General features: G+C 44.7%; 1 protein-coding gene across 1 annotated transcript in view; it reads right to left on the reverse strand.

The window, feature by feature from the left end:
* The window catches only part of TRAF3 (TNF receptor associated factor 3), a 49,398-nt gene extending 39,736 nt beyond the window's left edge, over window positions 1-9,662 (reverse strand). The window contains exon 1 of the mRNA XM_040256872.1: window positions 9,537-9,662. The gene's annotated coding sequence lies outside the window, so the exon portion shown is untranslated. The remainder of the gene's footprint in view (window positions 1-9,536) is intronic.
* Between the last annotated feature and the right edge of the window lie 3,199 nt (window positions 9,663-12,861).

The raw sequence follows: 12,861 nt of genomic DNA on the forward strand, positions 1-12,861 counted from the left end.
GAGTCAGGTATGGATGTGAGAGTTGGACCATAAAGAAAGCTGAATGCTGAAGAGTTGATGCTTTTGCACTGTGGTGTTGGAAAAGACTCTCGCGAGTCCCTTGGACTGCAAAAAGATCAAAACAGTCAATGCTAAAGGAAATCAGTCCTAAATGCTCACTGGAAGGACTGATGCTGAAGCTGAAGCTCCAATACTTTGGCCATCAGACGGGAAGAACTGACTCATTGGAAAAGACCCTGATTCTGGGAAAGACTGAAGACAGGAGAAGAAGGGGATGACAGAGGATGAGATGGTTGGATGGCAACACCAACTTGATGGACATGAGTTTGAGCAAGCTCTGGGAGTTGGTGATGGACAGGGAAGCCTGGTGTGCTGCAGTCCATGGGGTTGCAAAGAGTCAGACATGACTGAGTGTGTGAACTGAACTGAACTATGCCATTAGCCCTCTTGATTTTCAGGCCTTTCGACTTAGACTGGAACTAAGCCACTGGCTCTTATAGTTCCCGACTTACACTGCAGATCTTGGGACTGTCCTGACTCCATAGCTGTGTGATCCCCAATTCCTTAGAATAACTATCTCTTTACACACACACACACCTTATTGGTTCTCTTTCTCTAGAGAACCATAACAAATATACTACCTGAAGCAATCTACAGATTCAATGCAATCTCTATCAAAATTCCAGTGGCCTTTTACAGAAGTGAGAGATCTGATTCTAAAATTCTGTAAAGCAGTTATCCTTCAATTAAAAAATAAATTTAAAAAATTCACATGGAATTGCAAGAGCCAAAACCGTATCGAAAAAGAAAAAGAAAGTTGAAAGACTTATCAAGCTTACTACTCCAAAACTTCCTACAAAACGACAGTAATCAAAATAATGAAACACTAGCATAGGGACAGGCATGCAGAAAACAGAACTGGGAGTCCGGAAGCAAATTCATACGTCTGCAGTCAAACGATTTTTGACAAGGATGTCAATACTATTTAGTTGGAAAAAAGAAGTCTCTGAAACAACTGGGAATCCAGGGAGACGAACGAACTTAGACCCCTGCCTCACTCCACACACGCAAACTAACTTAAATGGATGAGCAACTAAAATATAAGAACTCACACCATAAAGGGCTTCCCAGGCGGCGCTAGTGGAAAAGACCCACCTGCCAATGCGGAGCTGTAAGAGAGGCAGGTGTGATCCCTGGGTCAGGAAGGTCTACTGGAGGAGGGCATGGAACCCACTCTGGTATTCTTGCCTGGAGAATTCCATGGACAGAGTAGCCTCCTGGGCTACAGTCCATACAGTCACAAAGAGTCGGACAAGACTGAAGTGACTCAGCATGCATGCAACACTATAAGGTTTAGAAGAAAACAGGGACAGGTTTTCATGATGCTGAATCTGGCAAAGGATTCTTAGATATGACCCTAAAAGCACAAGCAACGAAGAAAAATAAGGTAAATTGGTCTCACAAAATTTGAAAACTTTTGTATATAAAAGGACACTATCAAGAATGTGAAAAGACAAAAAAATGGGAGAGCTATTTATTTTCTTGGGCTTCAAAATCACTAAGGATGGGGACTATAGCCATGAAATTAAAAGAGACTTGCGCCTCGGAAGAAAAGCTATGAAACCTAGATGGCGTTATTAAAAAGCAGAGACATCACTTTGCCAACAAAGATCCGTATAGTCAAAGCTATGTTTTTTCCAGTAGTCATGTACAGATGTGAGAGCTGGACCTTAAGGAAGGCTGAGTACAGAAGTACAGACGCTTTCCAAACTACAGTGATGGAGAAGACTCATGAGAGTCCCTTGGACAGTAAGGAGAGCAAACCAGTTTATCCTAAAGGAAATCAACCCTGAATATTCATCAGAAGGACTGATGCTGAAGTTGAAGCTCCAATACTTTGGCCACCTGATGCAAAGAGCCAACTCATTGAAAAAGACGCTAATGCTAGGAATGATTTCGGGCTGGAAGAGAAGGGGACGACAGAGGAAGAGATGGTTGGATGGCATCACTGACTCAATGGACATAAGTACGAGCAAACTCTGGGAGATACTGAAGGACAGGGAAACCTGGGGGACTGCAGTCCATGGGGCTGCAAACAGTCAGACACGACTTAGCGACTAAACAACAAAGAACAACAAAATCTGCAAACCATGTATCTGATAAGAGTCTAATATCCAGAACACACAAAGAATGCTTACAGCTCAACAACAAAAAGACAAACAACTCAATTAAAAAATGGGCAAAGGAGGTGAATAAACATTTCTCCAAGAAAAACACAGAAACAGCCAATAAGCACATGAAAAGATCTTCAACACCATTAGTCACTAGGGAATTACAAATCAAAACCACAGTGCGTTACCACTTCACACCCACCAGGATGGCTATGATTTTTTTTTTTTTAACAAGGTAAAACAACAAGTATTGTTGATGATGCAGAGAAACTGAAACCCTCATATATTGCTGGTGGAAATAAAATGGATTAGTTTTTTGTGGAAAACATTTTCAGTTTCTCAAAAAGTTAAACACAGAATTACCAACACGACCCAGCAATTGCGCTCTTAGGTGTATACCCAAAAGAACTGAAAACAGGTACTCAAATCAACTTATGTACAGACAGGTTTACAGCAGCATCATTCACAGTGCTCAAAAGGCAGAAACAACCCAAATGAGCATCAACAGATAAACGAATAAACAAAACGGGTGGGATGTAAATATTACTCAGGCATAAAAAGAAATGGAGTGATGATGATACAGGCCACAACATGGACAAACCTGGAAAATACCACACTAAGTGAAAGAGGCCAAGAACAAAAGGCCACACAGAGCACGATTCCATCTATATGAAACATACAGAGCAGGCAAATCCAGAGACAGAAAGCAGAGTGGTAGCCTAGGAGATGAGAAAGACAACGATGGTTACCTGCTTAATGGGTCCAGGGTTTCCTTTTGAGGTAATGAGAATGTCTGGGACCAGAGGGAGGTTGTGGTTACAATCTGTGAACGTACTATATGCCACTGAATTGCTCACTTTAAAACGGTTCATTTTATGTTCTGTCATGCCAACTTAAAAAAACTACCTTTTAAAAAAACAAACCATCACAAGATACTACTTCACAGTTATTAGGGTGGCTGTAATTTTTAAAAAATGGAAAACTGCAAGTGTTGGTGAGGAATATGAAGAAATTGGAACCCTTGTACATTGCTGAATATAAAATGGTTCATCATCACTGTGGAAAACAATTTGGCAGTTCCTCAAAAAAGTTAACAGAGTTACCGTATGACCCAGCAACCTACTCCTGTGTATACGCCCAAAAGAAGTGAGAAAATACGTTTACACGATGGCTTGCAAATGCGTGCTCATGGCAGCGATATTTGAGGCAGGCAAGACCATTCAGCCCAGAGGTCTCCCAAGAGATGGCTGGATACACAAAATTCATATGTGTCTATACGATGTACTGTTATTAACCATAAAAGAACAAAGCGCTGACACATGGTACAACGTGGGAAAACCCTGAAAACGTTTCGCTAGAGTAACAGGAGCCAGAGACAGAAGGCCGCGCGTCGCACAACTCCATCTGTGTGTCGTGTCCAGAACAAGCAGATCCACGCAGACGGAAGGCAGAGTCGTGGTTGGCAGGGGCTGAGGCGAGAGAAGAGCAACAGAGAGACTGAACGGAGCTTCTTCTTGGGATGAAAATGTCCTAGAAATAGGCAGTGATGAGGGCTATACAGCACTGTGAATATACGAAATAAAACCCACTGAACTGTACATTTTGAATGGTTTAAATGGCATTTTTTGTAAAAAAAAAAAAAAAGTTTTAAGAATGGGGTCTAAGGAGCTTAGACACTCTGATCTCTTTCTTCGTCATGGAGCTTGATAACCACTCCACACCAACCCTGCAAAAAACAGCAGCCCCCGTCTTGATCTTCGGCTGGGACAATACCTGCTGTAAGCGCAGCAGTAAGAGCTAACACTGTGCTCAAAGACCCCCAGCTAAAAGCCACTGTTGAAAAAAAGCTCCTGGGTTCTAACTATAATTCTCTAAAACAAACATACAAAATTAACCTGCTAATTTTATCTAAGATACCTGCGATGGTCATTTCTCACCTACAAGTGTATCTGTTCATTCACGCCCACCTGGGGGTGGCCAGGAAGCCCACATGTGCCCCACGCGGAGGCTGACCACCCGAAGCATCGGTGAGTAAGCAAAGTCCCATCTCTGGAAGCTTCTAAAATGGGGGACTTGTGGAAACTTTTGACTAGATTTCTTGATTTAAAATAAATACCTTTATTTCACTTACTTTTATGTGGGTATAAAATAGTTAAATTTTCCCTTAATCCTAAAGTTTAGATGTGACAATTACAGGTTAACAAAAATTATACTTAAAATAATGATTGTGCTAATGAAGAAAAATGACGCAAATTCAGTCAAAGGCCTTAAGGAGATGGTGGAGGCAGCTTTCAGGGACCTGCAGACTGGTGCTGAACAGCTTGATCTGGGGCAGAGGCTCAGGGGTTGCAACACCCATAGACGGGAAGCACGTGGCTCCGGTGAGCACACGGGGTCACGCAGAGATGGGAACCCTGGCCCCAGTCATCACTTCACCTTCCCGGCCTCATCCCAGCATTTTGTCTGGAAAGAGGAAATCTGCTTCCACACACACAGAAACGTTCTGCCCAACAGGAATGGCAGACACGCCAGGCGGAGACAGCACAAAGGGAGTGACCGTGAAGGGCAAGCGTGGGCTCGAGAACGGCCCCCCACGTCGGTGCGCTCGGAGGACTCCGACAGGAGGCGGGACCGGAGCCCCAGGAGGCAGCGGCCTGGGCGGGCGTGCCGGGCCCATACTGCGGGGAGGCGGGCAGGGAACGCGGGGCCTGGCGTTCACAGGGCGAGAATTCCAATGCTGCAGCTTCCAACAGAGCAGAATTACTGCTCTATTACTATATATTTACTGCTTGCTATGTGTTTAGGTATGAATTTAATGTATTTTGAGGCCATATTTTATCCAAATGAAAAAAGGTCTATTTGAGACATCGGTTTCATAAAGTTTTAGCTTCTAACCAGCTTCTCACTCAGTTGAGGCACCAGTCACTCAGTCAGTTCAGCTGCTCAGTCGTGTCTGACTCTTTGCGACCCCACTGACTGCAGCACACCAGGCCTCCCTGTCCATCACCAACTCCCGGAGCTTACTCAAACCCATGTCCATTGAATCGATGATGCCATCCAACCATCTCATTCTCTGTCGTCCTCCTCCTCCTGCCTTTAGTCTTTCCCAGCATCAGGGTCTTTTCCAGTGAGTCAGCTCTCGGCATCAAGTGGCCAAAGTATTGGAGTTTCAGTTTCAGCACCAGTCTTTCCACATGAATATTCAGGACTGATTTCCTTTAAGATGGACTGGTTTGATCTCCTTGCTGTCCAAGGGACTCTCAAGAGTCTTCTCCAACACCACAGTTCAAAAGCATCAATTCTTCAGTGCTCAACTTCCCTTATGATCCAACTCTCACATCTTTACATGACTACTGGAAAAACCATAGCTTTGACTAGACAGACCTTTGCTGGCAAAGTTGAGGCGTACCTGGACTCAGAAACACAGTGAAGAGCCAGACCGGGTTCCCTTCACTTTGCTCTGTGTCTCCATTACGTTGATGATTTATTTTATGTCTCTTGCTTTGGTGGTTTAAGTTGAGCTACACTTGAAGATTAGAAACTGGAAACAAACGCACATCTGCTGACAAAAGGGTGTTCCAAGGGTTGGAAAGCCCGGGGAAAACCAAAAAAGGGAAGCATCAGATAAACAAAGAAAATGGCTCCTGCCAGCAAGAAAGTGCTAAACAACAGAGATGTAGGAAAACCAGCTCCACGTCAAGCCCAGGAGGGAGATTAAAACATCATCCATGCGAGGCCAAGGAAGGGAGAAAGCCACAGGCAGACAGGTGTGCCCTGTTGATAAGAAAGCGCTCTGGCAATCCACAGTTATGCAGACATTTCAGCACACTGACTGCTCAGGACACCTGATGCCAGACGCTCTGCTCAGGGAGCCGCCTGTGGCTAACTCACTGGGAAAGCACAGAGGGGCCTGGACTCTTACCCAGACAAACAGGCCGCTCCTCATCGCACATGAAAAAGCCCCACATAGGAGAGAGGGAGGGGGGAGAGAGACTGACGCAGGCAGACGGTTGGAAAGGAACCTGATCAAACCAAACTATGAAACTTGGTCTCAAATTCTTTAGGAAAACAATAGCTGCCTGAGACCCAGCACTGCCAATATTGCTCAGTTCAAATGACTTAGGATGTTAAACAAGGGTTCATTCAACTCTGGCTGCTCCTGGACCAGGGCCAGAGCCCAGCCATCTGGACAGGAAGGAGCTGAGGGCTCTGTCCGCCTGACAGCGAGCAACTCAGGGCGGGCAGCACCTTTCCCGGAGAGGCTGCCCTGAGTCATGCCCGGCCTGGAGGCTCCGGGGCTGCAGGCTGTGAGGTGCGCTTTCCTGAAGCACCGACTTAACTAGGAAATCAGAGGGAAAGCATGAAGCATGGCGCCATTCAGGAGTGGATTACAGCATTTAAATCACTTGGAGAATACAGGCAGGAGGTGCCAAAAGTCAGCGGCTCTGAGCTGTGAGCTCCTGACCGCTCTCTTTCGCCAGCTTCCCCTCTGCCATCGGTGGTGCACACGCGGGAGCTGTTCAGGTGCTGATCCAGGCCCCTTCTCTGTCCTGCTGGGTAATCGACCTGCACAGAGGAGCCCTGGCTCCGAGCCCCACGCTCGCAGAGCTCCCGGACAACCTGCTCCCCCTTAGCTGCACGGAAGCCCCATGGTCAGCGCTTCCCATGGCTGTTGGGCAGACCTCGACCTACTCAGAGACCTGCTCTCATCTCCGGGAATGACGCTGTCACCCAGCTAGCTGCCCACAGCAGACCTGCCCTCGCCTCCCTGATTCTGACATACAATCACTCAATACCTGCCGATTCCATAGCACCGTCACGACCCTGCTTATAGGGTGCTCACTCCGTGGCCAGGGAGATGCTCTCAGGTACAGTTTCCTCATCTGCAGTCTCTTTCAGCTAAAATAACTCACCCTGAGTTTCTAGTCCAAGTCTTTGAGTTTAACCATAAGGAAAACCGGGCCAAGATTGGGAATGTACTTGCCAGGTCCCAGAATCACTGGGGAACCTGCAGCTGGGCAAATTGATGACCTTTATATGCCGGAGAAACGCAGACTGAATAATGCCAACACATTTTTAAGTTAGTCTTCTTCTATAATGTAACAACCAACACTGTTAAAATGGATGAGGAGAATCCTTGTATATGGCTATGCCGCAAGCTCATGATATGTTGTTAAATTTTTTTAAATATGGAGAAAAGCTTGTACTGTACACTACTATTTTTAAAGAAAGAGGGCTGTGGGCACAGACACATACAAGTATTTATATTACAGTAAGTGAGTGTTAGTCACTCAGTCGTGCCCAACTCTTTGTGACCCCATGGACTGCAGCCCACCAGGCTCCTCTGTCTGTGAGATTTTCCAGGCAAGAATACTAGGGTGGATTACCATTTCCTTCTCCAGGGGATATTCCCAACCCAGGGATCGAACCTGGGTCTCCTGCTGTGCAGGCAGATTCTTTACTGACTGAGCTACAAGGGAAGCCCATATTACAGTAGATAAATAAAAAATGTTAAAAATGTTACCTGTGGAAGAGAGAAGAAACAGGCTATAAAGATCAGAAAAGAGAGCTAGATTTCTGAAAATACTTTGGCTGTCCACCAAAAAGGTCCAGGACAGTAACCAGCCCTGCAGCAACGATGTACAGGTTGTGGTCGTGAGACACCATGTTCTATAAGAGGGAGCCGGAGCTGCTTAGAGAAACAGCCGGTTCCAGGTCTGGGGTGAAACAGCACACAACAAATCTACAGACTCTCACCACTTCAGAGAGCAAAGGACAAGGAGGCAACGGACAGAGGCACCACCGCAGAAGTGGCACACCCTCCCCCCTACGAGAATAGCAGCTGCCGTGCTTTACAACACATCACACACGTTTAAATTCACAAGTTTATACTGACACTTCCTCCCTGGTCACTTGAGAAGCGGCTATGAGACCATCTCATTGTTTTGAGAATCCATAAAGATAAAGAATCAGGCATTCGTCCCACTGCTTCCATCTGAACTGTCCCTTCAGTTCAGTTCAGTTCAGTCGCTCAGTCGTGTCCGACTCTTTGCGACCCCATGAATCGCAGCACGCCAGGTCTCCCTGTCCATCACCAACTCCTGGAGTTCACTCAAACTCACGTCCATCAAGTTGGTGATGCCATCCAGCCACCTCATCCTCTGTGGTCCCCTTTTCCTCCTGCCCCCAATCCCTCCCAGCATCAGAATCTTTTCCAGTGAGTCAACTCTTCACATGAGGTGGCCAAAATATTGGAGTTTCAGCTTTAGCATCAGTCCTTTCAATGAACAACCAGGACTGATCTCCTTAGGGTAACCAAATAGGATTTCAGTGAATCAAGGCGGAGTAAAGGATGAGACTTTCACCATCATCATTTGCAACCCCTAACGACCATGGGTCCAGGTGCCAAGCACCACGAGGACCAGAGCAGATGCACGTACCGCCACCTCTGAGCGCTGAGCTCAAAGGCTGAGCCACTCGAACCTCTAGATCCACCTCCCACCTCCCAGGAAATAAAAGGAGAGAAGAATGTGTTCTATGTAAACGGGGACACCCCTGACTACAGAACAACTGACATAGAAAATGCCGGAAGAAAAGGGATGGGGTGGAGCAATCAGCTGATTGACAAGAGACTTAGGAGGCAGAGCAGCTAAATGCAATTGTTTGGACCCTGTTTCAAACTAAAAAGAACTGAGACTATTGGGGAAAACTGAATGGTACTGTGATTATGAATAAAATTAAATACCAGTTTTCTTGATGCTTCTGAATGTTATCAAAATAGCTGTGTATTAAATCTCACTTTGGATGCAAACATTTCAAACCTATTTTATATTCACGTTAATGTTCTAAGATATGAAAGAGTTCTTAATTTCAAGAATAAAATGCCACTCAATCACAAATTAAGAGATTAAAACACAGGGTGTTTTGTTTCCTTTCAAACTCCCAGAGAAAGACAAGTGAAAAAGTAAGCAGTTCTTGTATCAAAGGTGCAAGCCTCGGCTGGGCAGGCCTCCGCGTGCAGCTCTGGTACCTCTACTGTGGCGGCGCCCTCCCCGGGCAGGCGCAAGCCGCCATCCCGGGTTTCCAATCTCATCAACTGTCACTAAGCCATCAGGGGCAATGTCTATTACTCACAGAGTTTAAGGCTGGTTTAAAAGGAGAGAAAAGAAGTCAGAAACACACACCCAAATACGCTACCACGGATCCGGAAGACACTCAGATACACCTGTTACAGAACGAGACTGCTAAAGCCGAAAATGGGTAAGTTCAGGATGTTTCTGAATTTAATTACTTCACTGTCAGGCAAAGGCACACCGGGAACAGGTGGAGAAAAACCTACGCAAATGGACATTTCTAGTGACATACCTGTGTGTTGTATGTTGCAAGAGGATATATCTGAGCTTGACCAGGCAGGAAGAGACTTCAGTAAAGAAAGAAGCAAAGCAGAGTCAACTTTATCCTTCTTCAGATAATGTAGTGGAGTCCCTCACCTAGGAAGTAAGAATGACACGTGGTTAACTCACATGTGGAAAATTTTTTAAAGCTTTGAAAAAACTGAATTTCAAAAATGGAAATTTCTAAAACGTGATAAAGTAAGAAGCTTGAGAGAAAACATTTTTAATCATTCTATATAAACGTATGCTTTGGATTTTCTACATTTTTTGAGGTGAACATAAATTACAAAGCCTGGGTAACTTCAGATAACTTTTTTTAAAATCACTTTTATCATGAAATATAACTATATGTACACAGTCAAGCACAAGAAACATGTAGTGCAGGTTCATAAGGTTATTAAACAAAACCCCAACTACCACCCAGGCCACGGAGTGGGGCACTGCTGGGATCCCCAAAAGGCTGGGAGCCCTTCTCTGACCCCTAACTCTTTCCTTCCCCTGTAAGTACCAACCACTCTAACTTCCTGTGATCTTTCCTCTGCTTTTCTTTAGCTCACCCCTAGGCTTGTAGCTCTGGTCGTTTATTTTCACCAGCCCCTGACTCTTACACAGACATGATCACAAAGTGTATATTCCCTTGTCTTGCTTTGTTTTTGCTGGCCCTGCTGTTTATCTTCACTGCTGTATATTATTCCATTGTGCGACACACCATCGTCTACTTACCCATTCGGTATCTGCTTTGGAGCCAACACAAGCACTCCTAAGATCTTTCTGGCACAGATCTCTTAAGCATTTGGGGGTAAATACATCTAGTGCATATATACATGCGAGAGTGACCGCTAGACTGTGAGGTAAGCGTATATTCAGCTCCACCACATAAAGCTAAACAGACTCTTCCCACAGCAGCTGTAGTGATTCACACGACTGCAAGAAGGGGAGGAGAGTTTCCACTGCTCAACGTTTTCAGAACTTGTCAGACTTGTTCATTCTTGGTAACTGGATGGCTATGTCCTGGGGTCCTAAGAATTCTTTATTGTGTAGAATTTTATAATTATTTTGACGAAAAACTCACGAGATTTTACATCTGACAGCTGCTGCGAGAGAGAATTCTGAAACCACACACTCATGCACTTTTCCAGGTGTTACCACACTCCAATTTCTGACCAGTTGAAACCTCACACTCTCGGTCCACCAGCTTCCAGAGACACTGGTTACAAATCCCAGGCACAAGGGGATGGTGTGTGTGTGTGTGTATGGGTCTGTGTGTGTATGGCTGGCCAGTAAGAGCATCCTATTCCTGGCCAGAGCTGGTTCATCTCTGTGAGCACACAAAACCCAAATCAAAATGAATCAAGTCTTTCCTTCCTCCTCTGGGACTTACAGAGATTCTCCCTCTTTCCTGAAGAACTTGAACTTGAGCACATGGGCGTCAAGAGGCTCTTTGAGAACAGAGCAAATAAGGAGGAAGACACCAGGGGAAGGACCCAGCTGCAGCCTGCCCTGGTGGCCAATAAATTCCCCTTTGCTGTTACCAGCTGAGGCCCAGTCACATCCCAAAAGCCCACACTGGTATGACCAGTCATTATAAAACATGGGTTTTAATCTACTCAGTAAGCCACATAGGTCAATTAAGGCAACACGTGTACATACACACACAACCTTAATATTTTTTCAATCACATTTTATAAATCAAAATGGTTTATCACTCAAACTTAAACTATAGTTCTTGCCAAAAGGCAAGTTAACTCTGAATGTTTCTTTGGCAAGAGAATGAAAAATCAATAACTGTAAAGTATTTGTCCTTGTCTGCTATAAACACACTAGTATATCATCCCTACTGGATTTTAGTAACAAAATTATGATAACCTCATAAAATAAACTGGGAAGTGTTCCCTGGTTTATTCTGAGGAAGTATTTGGGTAGAACTGGAATTATTTCTTCTTTGAAAGTCTGGTGGAATTTAACAATGAAGCCATCAGTGCCTAAAAATTTTAATTACTGATTCTATTTTTTTAGTGGTTACAGGAATTTTTTTCTGTAGCTACTTTTAGAAAGCTACATTTTCCAAGGAATTTGTTTATCTCATCTAATTTTCAAATTTACTGACATGATGCTATTTCAACTCATGACTGTTGCTGAAGCTCCAACACTTTGGTCACCTGATGCAAAGAGCTGACTCACTGGAAAAGACCTTGATGCTTTTAGAAAGACGGAAGGCAAAAGGAGAAGGGGGCGGGCAGAGGATAAGATGGTTAGATGGCATCAATGACTCAATGGACATGAATCTGAACAAACTCCGGGAGACAGTGGAGGACAGGGAGGCCTGGCATGCTGCAGTCCACAGGGTCACAAAGAGCTGGACACAACTGAGCTACTGAACTACCACAGCGACGCTGCACTGGGAGCTGAGTCTCAGCCACTGGACCAGCAGTGGCAATTTTTATAAATGTCTACGTGTGCCTGAAAATAAAGTATAAGATGCAGGCTTTGGATGAATATTATTTATGTGTACATCAGACCAAGGGTGTTGATCCTACGTAAATCATCTGTGCTTATAGGGTTTTTTATTTTTAATCTGTCAAATCGTGAGACACGTAACGAAATCTCTACTATAAACTGTTGTTGTTCGTTGTTCACTCACTAAGTCAGGTCCAGCTCTTTGAGATCCTACAAACTACAGCACAACACGTTCCCGGTCCTTCACTGTCTCCCAGAGTTTGCTCAAACTCATGTTCATTGAGTCAATGATGCCCTCCAACCATCTCATCCTCTGCCGCTGCCTTCTCCTGCCCTCAATCTTTCCCAGGATCAAGTCTTTTCCAGAAAGTACTGGAGCTTCAGCTTCAACATCTGTCCTTCCAATGAATATTCAGGGTTGATTTCCTTTAGGATAGACTGGTTGGATCTCCTTGCAGTCCAAAGGACTCTCAAGAGTCTTCTCCAACACCACAGTTCAAAAGCATCAATTCTTTGGCACTCAGCTTTCTTTACAGTCCAACTTTCACATCCATACATGACTACTGGAAAAACCATAGCTTTGACTAGACGGACCTTTGTTGGCAAAGTAATGTCTCTGCTTTTCAATATGCTATCTAGGTTGGTCATAACTTTCCTTCCAAGGAGTAAGCGTCTTTTAATTTCATGGCTGCAGTCACCATTTGCAGTGATTTTGGAGCCTCCCAAAATAAAGTCTCTCACTGTTTGCATTGAGTCCCCATCTATTTGCCATGAAGGGATGGGACCAGATGCCATGATCTTACTTTTTGAATGCTGAGTTTAGGCCTACTTTTTCACTC

This window comes from Oryx dammah, unplaced genomic scaffold, assembly GCF_014754425.2.
Source record: "Oryx dammah isolate SB20612 unplaced genomic scaffold, SCBI_Odam_1.1 HiC_scaffold_16, whole genome shotgun sequence".
In the NCBI taxonomy this organism is placed as follows: Eukaryota; Metazoa; Chordata; class Mammalia; order Artiodactyla; family Bovidae; genus Oryx; species Oryx dammah.